This window comes from Petaurus breviceps, unplaced genomic scaffold, assembly GCF_028583685.1.
Source record: "Petaurus breviceps papuanus isolate PSGF00001 unplaced genomic scaffold, PetGlider_PUasm1.0 90897, whole genome shotgun sequence".
NCBI lineage: Eukaryota > Metazoa > Chordata > Mammalia > Diprotodontia > Petauridae > Petaurus > Petaurus breviceps.
In genome coordinates, this window is record NW_027187374.1 from 4,977,586 (window position 1) to 4,989,350 (window position 11,765).

Consider the following 11,765-nt stretch of genomic DNA (forward strand, 5'->3'; position numbering starts at 1 on the left):
AAATGTATTTGATAGGTTGGACTTATACACTCCCACACTCTATGATCTTCCATATCCAATGCTCAGTCAGTCTTGGGGACAAATAGATTCTAGCTTCAGGGAAGAACCCCATAAAAATGGGTTCATAGTTATATATATATATATATATATATATATATATATATATATGTAGGCTATGTATTGAGTAAGTATTTGAGATGGTAGGGGTCATCACAGATAGAGCTGTGGGTATGAAAGGGTGCCTGGCAGGTGGGTAGAGGGCAATGACAGCCTATCCTGCTAAGAGTTTGGGGATGGCTCCTGAAACATGGGAGTGGAAGGAAAGCAATGGGCCAACTTATAAAACTATGTAGTACTAGGGCACAATTCTACCTTCATCCCCATTAAAGCCTGGGGCAACCCTCTAAAACTTCCCTATTTGGATCAATCAAGAGATCCTATGGAGGGCAGAACATAGAGGAAAAGGGTATTATAGACTAAGTATCTCTCTGGGTCCGTTTAGGAATATCTGTGCATGCTACTATGTGCAGGAGCAAATGGAAACTTTTACAGTTACTCAAAGTATCCCATTGTAGGGTTGAAAATTGTTTAATATGTAAGAAAAACCACCAAGTCAGAGCTCCAAGCCAGTAGTAATTTATTAAAGAGTCCATGGCTCCTTCTAATGAAATGGACGTCAGATCTTCCTCACAGTGTGAGATGTCCACTGGTCCTCAGGACTTTGTATTTATAGAGCTTGATGCCCAGACACTCAGGAGAGGCAAAGTAAAAAACAAAATCCCATTGATTTATAGACCTTGTTTTTGAGGGCAAAAAATGATATATCAGTCAAAAAATGGTCTATCAGCAAGGGCATCATGGGTTGGGTGAAGCATGGGCTATCTCTTCTGACTATAGGCCGTAAGAAGAGCAAGGCAAGAGTCATAGTGGTCATAAGATGGTCACTTGCTCATATTGGACAAGAGGGGGTGGTCTAGAGGTACGAAAATAAATTTGGGGACTTTCTATATTACACCAGAGTTTCTTACCCGTGCTAAACTTGGACATGGAATTTGAGCAAAATGAGATGGAGATATCTTTGTCAGAATTCTTGTAGTTGCACAAGTGAGCTTCATAACTGGTAAACAAGTGGTAGATATTGGATTAAAGTTTGAGACCTGCTATAAGAATGTATCTTATCTAATTATCCCTATGTGATTTATGTAAAATGTGTTTTAGTACAGGTTTATTCTTGTACTATTGTAAGATGGAATGGAATAGGGGTCCACATGAAACATTTCTCACACCATGTAGTTAACACCATGTAGTATTAGGTCCCTGGGGCTTTGAAAGTTATTTTTTCCTCCATCAATAGAGATAAAGGAAGCCGGAGTATTTCTTTATACTCACTCTTCTTACAACAACCTTGTTTTACTTTGAAGGAAGCAGGAAACTTACAGAGGACTCCAAGGAATTGAACAAAGTCATCATCACCATCAATAAATCTATTCTTGATCTCAATGTCATAAACCAGGTAGGCCAGGTACAAGGTGAGTGGTATAAGGTTATTGACCTTGCCAATACTTTTTCAGACATCTTAAACTAGAAATCCAGTAGACATCTTAAACTCAATATGTTTAAGACTGAACTCATTATCTTTTCCCCCTAAACCTCCCCAACCCAAATTTCCCTAATACTTTTGAAGGCAACAAAATCCTTCTAGTACTTCAGGCTTATAACCCAGTGTAGCACCAACACAATATTCACAGCACCAATGGTGACTATGAATATGCTGGCATAGGTCTGAATCACAAAATACAACAGACTCTCCATATAGAAGACAGAAGCAAAACATTTATTCAGACACCAGAAAGCCAAAGCCCAAAACTAGACAGTCAAATCCCAGCACCACAAAACCAAATCCATCATGGCAACAAAGTTAATAGACCATAACATACCAGGGAGCCACACTATCCTTTAGTCTTCCCACAAAAAACACTCACAAACCTAGCTGTCTCCTTGCCCGTGTTCTTTCTCCTTCCTCATCTAACTGGTCTGACTCCCAGCTTCCTATTCTATCCAGTTCAGCAAACTCCTCCCACCACAAGCTCTGAGTGATTACATTTGTCCCATTCAGGGGCAGGGAACATTTTCAAAGTAGAGAAGATCTTCAAATTCCCATTACCATTATATCTAGGTGTCATCCTTGATTCTTCATTCTCTCTAACCCCTTCATATCCAATCTATTGCTGATATCTACATTCTGTCATTCAATATAACTCATGGTACTGCAGGGCCTAGAAGTCCTTTCTATCTTTGGGGAGTACTTATAATGATTCCCTGGGGTACTGAGAGTATCATCTCCTTACTTTTACAGTGGCTGTCATCTCTGCCTGGAATGCTCTACCCCCTAGCTTCCTTGGCATCTTTCTTGACTCCGCACAATTCTCTTCTCCTGTAAAAAATTTTCCCTGATTCTGTGAACTGTTAGTATCTTTCCTTGTTATATTGTTTTCCATTTGCTCTGCATAATTCTTGTATGCAACTGCTTATTTATTTGTTGCCTCCCCCCATTAAAATGTGAGATCTTCGAGGGCAGGGAAGGTTTTTGCCTTTCTTTTTGTTCTCAGTTCTTAATTTAATGCCTGGCAGATAGTAAGCACTTATTAAATGCTTGTTGACTGAGTTGCTCACTTGGGTTCCTAAAACCTATTCCTCTTTACATGCAGGAGTGTGCTGGCTTTCCAGAAAAAGAAAAAAACAATACCTACATACATATATCTACTTACATGATCCATTAAAAAAGTTCATCTGTATTATTAATTTTTTCACTTCTTAAGTCTAGACAATTGACAACAGCAACCCAAAATCAAGCCCTTATTTGTAATGTTTGCCAATTTCTGAGGTATAAATGCTTTGAAATTTTAACAACCAGCTTTCTAGAGAGATGGTATGAGCTGGCTCTAGTACAGTAGTGGATCCCATCTTTCATTTCTACTGCTAAAGATCCTTTTCCTCAAATCTAATTCTTTCTATTTCTTTTTGAAGAGCATATCTCTGCTCCTTCAATTGTGCTTTGAATTTGTCTCCAATGTTATGATAAACCTTAGAATTACAAGATGGGATAAATTGATAAGGCTAAGTCACTTTTAGATGCCCCAAATGATGGGGGTGGGAGAAGGAGGTATAGAAAAAGAGTAACTCCTTTCTCCCTGAAGGAGTTTCCACCACAAAGCACTTCTGAACCTTCACTTCCTTGGAAGGGAACTCTGTTCATACATGTTAATTCATCAAAAGCATGCTGATTCAGCAGAACCTGAGGTAATATTCAAACCATCCTAGGAGAGCAGTGCCTGGGACTTAACATATGGGCTATGTGGCACATGAATGACACTTGCTTCTGGTTTGTGTGAAGTTCTAGATAACTGAGGTTGCTAGATAATTGATCTATTTATAATTAAGGTTTTACTTTATTTACTAGTATAATGGGTAAGTTTTAATTTGTATGATTTTTATTTTGATGCATACTTGAAAAAGAGTTTTCCTCTTCATGTCTTGGGAATAAATAATTTGTGTTTATCATCACATGAAAGTAGGTTGAGACATTTTGAGTATTACACTAGCTCTTCAATAGAAAGACTAGGCATCTTTGAAAGGCAACAGAATCTTGACATTATAGTTTAGCTCATTTTGTGAGGAGTCTGAGGAGAATGTCATTTTGGAGAAATGGTTAACCATAAAGACTGAAGAAAAGACAAACAAAAAGGACTAAGAGAACCAAATTGAATCTTTCCTTATAAAGAATCATGGGAGCAGCTAAGTGGTACAGTGAATAGAGCACTGGCCCTGGAAATAGGAGGACCTGAGTTCAAATTTGGCCTCAGACACTTAACAGTTACCAACTGTGTGACCTTGGGCAAGTCACTTAACCCTAATTACCCTGCCTTCCCTCTTTCAAAAAGACAACCCCCCCCCCCCAAATCATAAGGAGAGCCTTTAAAACAGATTTTAGTTGGTATGCTGACAGAACTGAATGTTGAGATGGTATTTCCAGAATTGAGGATGTGTCAGCAATTTTAGCAATGCCTAAAAGTGACTTTGAGTGTTATCTTTCTCACTATTGATAGTATTGTAAATAACCTCATGTCATTGTTTTATTATTTGTTACATTGTTAATAAACAGGGTAGCTTATAACACTTACATCTACTTAAACCTTGGAGATTAGGAATGTTCAGATATGTAAAGAGATGAGCAAATGCATATGGGAATAGTGGTTTCTCTAGTTCATCCTGTAAATGACATTGAATAAATGGGGCTACAGCTAGTTAATTATGAAAGAGATGTTGCAATTTTAGTAATTAATGTGGAAATATCAGAATATATTTCTTTATTGCCTTAGAGTAGGCATGAGAATGAATAAAAAAAGTGAGCTAGTAGTAGGATAGTCAACCATAAAGACTGCAAAAAAAAACCTGCAAAAAAATTTCTTAAGCCTTACTAAGTGTTAGGCCCATAGCACATTAATGTGGTAGCTCCACATCATTTTCATAGCTGATCATTCAGATAAGAAGTCATCATAGTGCTTGATATTTGATCCCTATGACAGGTAAAAGCAATTGATCTTAAAGTGATAGATTCTGTGGTGTTCTAAAGAACTAGTTTAATTGTGCTTCTTGTGAAGGAATAAAAAGGCATCACTTTAAGGTAAAAAAAAAGCAGCTATCAAAATCAGCTTCTTGTTGCAGGAAATAAAAGGAAGTAACCTAAATGGTGGTGCCAAATTTAAATAGAAATGGCCAGTACATAATATACTCCTGCCCACATTCTGACTTAGAAAACGCATATTGATATGATTCATGTCCTATTGCATTTTTATTTATTTTGTTAAATATTTTCCAATTACATTTTAATTGGGTTCTGGCTACAGCTGGGATTGTTGCCTTGGTGTTTGACAGCTCTGGCATATAAGGTTAAAAAAACTGAAGAGTTTGAATTAAATACCTTCCAATTAAATGGAATTCTACGTCTGTTTCAACAACTGAATTTTAATTTTAAATGTTCTTTTAGACAGTTGTAGTTAAAATTGTTCCCACCAGGGTGTGCTAGATTGCCAAATAGTTATACTTTTCTTATGTTACCAAATTAATTGTGATCTGTCTTTCACAAACTGACAAGTTTCAGTACATACAATGTTTTAATGTCAGAACCATCTTGTATACAGTATATGAACTTTGCTGAAACACTAAAAACCCCCCACTAATTTTATTTTAAAGCAGAAAAAATCATAAGTTCTCATTGTCCAATAAATTAAAAATATTTTCTTAGCTTTCATTTAATTGAAATTATTGTGTTATTTTTTGGTTTGTTTTTTTGCTTTTTTTTTGGAGGTGGGAAGGCAGGGCAATTGGGGTTAAGCAACTTGCCCAACATCACATGTCTAGTAAGTATTAAGTGCCTGAGTCCAGATTTGAACTCAGGTCCTCCTGACTCCAAGGCTGGTGTTCTATTCACTGCACCACCTAGCCACCCCTATTTTGTTATTTTTAAAATAATTTTTAAGAGGTTCATGTGAAAGGAATTTTCTAGGCTTAGTTGCTGAAAGTGGCAATCTTATTTCAGTACTATTATTGTGTACTTTAGTATTGTGCATTATTAGTATTATAGATAACATCTTTAATTCACAACACATCAGATAAACTTTGGTATCCTAATCCATAAATACTTAAGCTTTCCAATTTTATCGATTCATTCACTGATATTTGAAAATTTGATAACACAGTAAAGCAATTTTAAATAAGTTTTCGCATAGATCTAGAAGCTTAATATATTATTTAATTTTTCTTTTTATTTGAAATTATAACCTGTGGTACAATACTTTGGACTGGATCCACTCTTTGGGCTGACTGAGATCATCATCATCATCTTCATCAATCACCCTTTCTTTTGCTTGCATTGTCTGCACCCAAAGTTTATGCTGAGGAATTTCAGAATATAGTTTTTATTAATTTTACACAGATGGGGAAATATTCAACATAATTGGTCAAATATTTGGTGTGGAAGAGTTTGTATTTCACCTCGAAGTATATATAGAGAGAAATGTTTACTATGTGACCAAAATATAAGAATGCAAGACAGTCCCGTTCCTCAAGGAGCTTATATTCTAATGAACACAATCTAGGGGGAATTTGAAGAGGGGAATTAAATATTCAAATGTAGTAATATGGTATAGATGGCCAGGAAGTAACAGAAAATCTTCGCCTAAGTAAACACACAGTGAAAAGTCACCCATCAAAGCCCATTCCAGGGGCAAAGTCCAAAATTCATGTGAGATGATAGAAGCAGCATTATAAAGTGTTTGTAGAATGTTTAGAAATGTCTAGGAAGTGAATTGTTTCAGGCAAGATAAAGTAAATTTTTGTTTTTCATCTCATTTACAGAGCCTGGGCCCCTTGGATTGGGGAGAAGGAACACAAGGATGATGGCTGAAGTGCAAAAAGCATGTTGCAGAGATGGTGGAGAAGTTTACTTCTGGGCAAAATGAGGCAAAAGTTCACCCATGAGACCCAGGTGTCCTACAATAGGTCTACTGGAGTTTACTGAGTAGGATCGGAACATGATTAGACTTGTGCTTTAGGTAAATCACTTTGGTGGCTGAATGGAGGATGAATTAGAGTGGGGAGGGACCCGAGGGAGGACAATCCACCAGAAGGCTGTTGCAATAATAATCCAGGCATTAGGTAATGAGGGCCTACCCTAAAGTAGTGGTAGTGCCAGAGGAGAGAGGGGGGCATATTCCAGAGATGTTGCAAAGAAGAAAAGGAAATAGGGGGAATAGGGGGACCTAGGTTATAAAGGACTTTGAATGCCAGAGCATTTTGTATTGATATCTATACATCAATAGATAATGTTAGCTATTTAGACATCTTAGATTTAAAACTTTATCAGAGATATTTGATATGAAGGTTTTTTTCCCCTCAATTTGATCACTTTTCTTTTTATTTTACATGTGCTTATTTTGTCTGTGTACAGCTTTTCAGTTTCATTTAATCAAAATTATCTGTTGTAATTGTTTATCTCTTGTTTGGTTAAAAAACATCTACTATCCATGTCTGTGAAAAGTATATGATCTATTTCTCTTCTAATTTTTCACAATATGATCTTTAATATTAAGGTCATGTATTGATTTAGAATGTTTTCTGGAATATGATGTAAGGTGTGGTCAAAGACTAATTTCTGCCAGCTGCTTTCCAATTTTCCCAGTTTTTTCTTATCACATAAAGAGTTTTTTTTCCCTAGTAATTTATGTTTTCCACTTTATCAAACACTGGGTTATTGACATCTATTGTTTTTGACTCTCTCTTTTGTAGTTTATTCTATTGATTGTTCTCTCTATTTTTTAAAGCACTACCAGATGATTTTAATGACCTTGAATAATAAAATAGTTTGAAGTCTGGAAGTGCTAGTCTCCCTTTCTCCATACTTCTTATCACAATTTTCCTTAATATTCTAGATCTTTTGTTTTTCCAAATGAATTTTATTATTATTTTATCAAGTTCTATAAAAATTGCTTTAGTAATTTAATTGGTATAAGTGTAAAAATTTAAGTTAATTTTGATAGTTTTGTCATTTTTATTATATTGACATGGCCCAGGTATGGACCCTGAATATACCAACTAATTGAGTTGTTCTTTATTTCTTTAAGGAATACTTTGTAATTGAATCTACACTAGTCTTTTGCATGCTTTAGTAGGTCAATCCCCAGATATTTTAGGCATCATGTAGTTATTTGGGAAGGGATTTCCATTTTTATTATTGCTTCTTGACTTTTGTTATCATTATATAGAACTGCAGTTGATTTTTGATGATTTATTTTGTAGCCTACAACTTTGCTGAATTTACTAATTGTCTCAGTATCTTTGCTGATTCCCTAGGATTTTCCAAGTAAGTCATCTTATTATCAAAAAATAGGGATAGTTTTATCCACTCTATGTATTTTTATACATTTAATTTATTTCTCTTATCTTAGGGTTATTGCTATTGTATGCCAAAGCCTTTGGCATGGTACTCTTTTCTTTGGGGAGTTTCCCATTGGGTAGCTGGGATCCTGGACAATCTTTCTTAGTTTAGCTGTTATCTCGTTCCTAGCGAGAGACCTCTTTTATTCCTTTTTGTCTCGTATGTAGTCTCTTATGTATGCTTTCTCTGATTTCTGTTTTGCTATCATTTGGATAAATGGACTTCTTTGATATTTGCTATGTGTGTTCATTGTGGAAATGACATTAGGTGGGAAAGGGATACCTTAGATATGGAACTTGGAGGTTTCCTTTCCTCCAGAAATTGCAAAGCAATCAAAAGTTACCTTGAACCCAATCACATCCTCTAGATGAACAATATTTAAGGGAGCAGATAGATATACTTCTAACCTAGTACCTCCTCTCTCTGAGGAGCAGAATGGTGGCCTCTGGCCCCAATATATTACTTTCTCTCTTGACAGGAATGAGTCTCCCTTGGAGAAGAGAGAAAAGCTAGAGATGTCTCTTCTGCCTCCCTTCAAGCTGCACACAATGACAAGGCCTTGCAACTCAAGGTCCTCACTTCATATGTGCTAGCATTTCCAGAGCTATGTTAGATAATAGTGGGGAGAGTGGACATCCTTGCTTCACCCTCATATTTATTGGTAAATATTCTAGTGTATCCTCATTGCATATGATGCTGGCTTTTGGTTTTAGATAAACGCTTATTTATATTTAAAAAAAAGTCCATCTATGCCTATACTTCGGAGGATTTTTTACATGAAAGAATATTGTACTTTATCAAAGGCTGTTTCTGCAACTATTGAGATAATCATGTAGTTTTGAATGTTTTGATTTTTAATATGATTAATTATGTTGATTATTTTACTAATGTTGAATCATCCTTGCATCCCTGGCATAAATCCTACTTGGTAACAATGAATGATTTCTTGGATAATCTGATTGACAGGATTCTGTTTAAAACTTAAGTCAATATTCATAAATGATATTGGTCTATAACTTTCTCCCTGTATTTTATCTTTCCCTGATTTAGGTACTAGGACTTTATTAGTCTTATAAAAGTATTTTGGTTCGGTGCTTTTTTCCTCAGTTTTTGAGAATAATTTATGTAGTATGAGTACTAACTGTTCCTTAAAAGCTTTATAGAGGTGGAGACAAGATGGCAGAGAAAAGGCAGGAACTTACCTGAGCTTTCCCATATTTCCCTCCAAACAATTTTAAACCATGACTCAAAACAAATTCTGGAGCAGCAGAACCCAGAAAAAAGATGGGGTGAAACTGTTTTCTGGTCCAAGATAACTTAGAAGGATTGAAGGAAAGGTCTATCTTATTCAGGTAAAAGGGGAACACAGCCCAATTTAGGCAGAGTCTGGGAAAACCAGGGGGAGGCCCCTAGTCCCAGGAAAGATCTCCTTAGCCCTGGCACAGTGACACAGCAGACCAGGTGAGAAGCCAAGCCTGGAAGTCCTGGAACAGCAGGTGAGCCATCAGACCTAGAGGGCCTGGCTCAGCAAGAGGGTTTACAAGCCTAGAGATCCCAATGTTGTAGGGCAGTGGCCATGCCCCTGGACCTCAGCACAAGAAGCTTGGGACAGAGCACCCTGTATCCTAGGAGCAGAGCTCCACTTTAAAAATTCATGAAATAGACTGGAAAATGAACAAAAAAAGCAAAGCAAAGCAAATAAAAACCCTGACCATAGAAAGGTATTATGGTGACAGGGAAGATCAAAACACAAACTCAGAAGAGGACAGTTGTGGCAAAACATCTACCTGAGTCCTCAAAAAGAAATATGAATTGGTCTCAGACCCAAATAGAACTCCCCGAAGAGCTTGTAAAGGATTTTAAAAATTAAAAGATGTAGAAGAAAAACTGGAAAAGAAAAGAGTCCTGCAAGAGAATCATGAAAAAAAGTCAAAACCTTGGTAAAGGAAGCATAAAAAAGTGGAAAAAATGTACAAAAAATTCACTGAAGAAAACAACTCCTTAAAAATAGAATTGACAGTGGTGGCTAGGTGGTGCAGTGAATAGAGCACCAATGCAGTGAATAGAGTGAATATGCAGTGAATAGAGTCAGGAGGACCTGAGTTCAAATCTGGCCTCAGACATTTAACACTTACTAGATGAGTGACCTTGGGCAAGTCACTTAACCCCAATTGCCCTGCCTTCCCCACTCCAAAAAAAAAAAAAAATACAATTGACCAAATAATACAAAAGTAACTGAAGAAAATAATTACTTAAAAATTAGAAATGGGCAAGTGGAAGCTAATGACTCTATAAGACATGAAGAATTAATTGAACAATGGGGCGGCTCGGTGGCACAGTGAGTAAAGCACTGGCCCCAGAGTCAGGAGGACCTGAGTTCAGTTTCAGCCTCAAGATACTTGACACCCACACCCACACACACACACCCACACAAATCCAAAAAACTAGCCATGCAGCCTTGGGCAAGTTACTTAACCCCAAATGCTCTCCAAAAGGCAAAAAAAAAAAAAAAAAAAAAGAATTAATTGAACAAAATCAAAATAATGAAGAAAATAGAAGAAAACAAGAATTATCTCATTGAGAAAACAGCTGATCTGAAAAATAGATCCAGGGGAGATTATTGAAGAATTATTGGACTCCCTGAAAACAAAGAGAGCTTGTATGACATCTTTAAAGAAATTATCAAGGAAAATTGCCCTGAAGCCTAGTAGCAGAGGGTGAAGTAGAAACTATTAGAATCCACTGATCACCTCCTGAAAGAGATCCCTAAATGAAAACTTCTAAGAATATAATAGCCAAATTTCAGAACTCTCAGGTTAAGGAGAAAGCCAGAAAGAAACCAATCGAGCATCATGGAGTCACAGTTAGGATTCCATGGGATTTAACAGCTTCTACATTAAAGAGTCAGAGGGCTTGGAATATGATATTCCAGAAATCAAAGGAGCTTGGATTACAACCAAGAATAATCTACCCAGTGAAAATGAGCAAAATTCTTCAGGGGAAAAATGAATATTTAATGAAATAGAGGACTTTAAAATATTCCTGATGAAAAGAACAGAACTAAAAAGAAAATTTGATTTTCAAATACAAGACTCAAGATAAGTATAAAAAAGTTAACAGAAAGGGGAGGCTAGGTGGCACAGTGAGTAAAGGAAAGTGCTGGCCATGGAGTCAGGGGACCTGAGTTTGGTTCTGGCCTCAGACACTTAATACCCACACAAAAAAACTAGCTGTGTAACCTTGGGCAAGTTACTTAACCCCAATTGCCCTCCAAAAGGCAAAAAAAAAAAAAAGAGAAGATGAGACTGTATCACTATTAGGGCAGTTAGAAGGAGTGTACATAGACAGAGGATACAGGTATAAGTTGACTTTGATGGGATGATATAAAAAATATTAAGGGGTGATAAAGAGGTTTGGGAGAAGAGGAAAGGGAAAAACAGAATGGGGTATATCACATGAAAAGGCACGAAAGACCTATTACAGTGAAGGGAAAGAAGGCAAGGGGTGAGCATCACTTGAACCTTACTCTTATCAGAATTGTTTCAAAGAGGGAATAACAACACACAACTCAGTTGGGTACAGAAATCTATCTTACCCTCTAGGGAAGTAAGAGCAGAGGGGCACAAGAAAAAGAGAAGGACTGATAGAAGGGAGGGCAAATTGAGGGAGGCTGTGGTCATGTGGTCAGAAACAAAACACTGCTGAGGAGGGATGGGATGAAAGGGGAGAGAGAGAGAGAGAGAGAGAGAGAGAGAGAGAGAGAGAGAGA

At 36.8% G+C, this 11,765-nt stretch overlaps 1 long non-coding RNA gene across 1 annotated transcript in view; it reads left to right on the forward strand.

The window, feature by feature from the left end:
• Positions 1 to 11,765, forward strand: part of LOC138151323 (uncharacterized) — a 47,171-nt gene that overhangs the window by 14,468 nt on the left and 20,938 nt on the right. Inside the window, exons 2-4 of the long non-coding RNA XR_011165795.1 lie at positions 1,422 to 1,529; positions 6,418 to 6,614; positions 7,858 to 7,921. This is a non-coding gene — a long non-coding RNA (uncharacterized lncRNA). The remainder of the gene's footprint in view (positions 1 to 1,421; positions 1,530 to 6,417; positions 6,615 to 7,857; positions 7,922 to 11,765) is intronic.